Here is a 742-nt window from a genome sequence, read left to right on the forward strand (position 1 = left end):
ACCCGGGGGCTGGGCCAGCCAGCGGCTCGGACATGGCTCTGCCCGTGGGGGCTGTAGTACCATCCCTGACCCCGCGCCGAGGTGAGGCATGGTGGGCAGCACAGGGAAGCGCAGCTCGGGCACGTTTGGTTGATGCCGGGGGCTCTTTCTACACCCCCAGTGCCGCCGCGGGCTCCCAGCGCGTTTCCCTGCTCCCACCTCACCCCACGCAGCAGCCCCGGCCCTCCCCCTGCACTCTTTGCCTGTGCTTAATAATATTTTCATGAGTGTTTCAGATCCGCACTCTGGGACTCTCGGGGGATGTTTGTGCATGACATCACCCTCCCCCTCCTGTAAATCAGGCGCTGGGCCATGCACAGCCATGACCCATTCATGACAGGGATAAAATCCAGATGTTCCAGTGCTCCATGCAGCTGGGTCATTTCCTTTTTTGGCTAAAAACGTGAGGCTCTTGAGGCTGACTGAAAGAGGAGCCCGGGGGCCCTTTGTACAGAAACCTTTTGTGGTTAATCCCTGGAAACAGCGCTGTAGAAACAAGGGTTTGTGGTGCTCCAGCTGGAGGAGAGGCTCAGCTGGAAACCTCCGGGGCCGGAGCTCCTCGCTCACCCTCTGAGGCCGAGCAGCAGCAAAGCCGGAGCCCGGCGCAGGTCACAGGGCAGCAACAGCGACAAAAATCTTACTTTAAAAACCCCGTTAGCTGCCAGAGCAGGAGCCTTTGAAGGAGCCAGGACTGTGGACGCAC

General features: G+C 59.8%; 1 protein-coding gene across 1 annotated transcript in view; it reads right to left on the minus strand.

The window, feature by feature from the left end:
- Positions 1-742, minus strand: part of SF3A3 (splicing factor 3a, subunit 3, 60kDa) — a 15,115-nt gene that overhangs the window by 13,780 nt on the left and 593 nt on the right. The gene's annotated exons all lie outside the window — the stretch shown is intronic.

Source organism: Charadrius vociferus, unplaced genomic scaffold (genome assembly GCF_000708025.1).
Source record: "Charadrius vociferus isolate BGI_N301 unplaced genomic scaffold, ASM70802v2 scaffold562, whole genome shotgun sequence".
Taxonomy (NCBI): Eukaryota; Metazoa; Chordata; class Aves; order Charadriiformes; family Charadriidae; genus Charadrius; species Charadrius vociferus.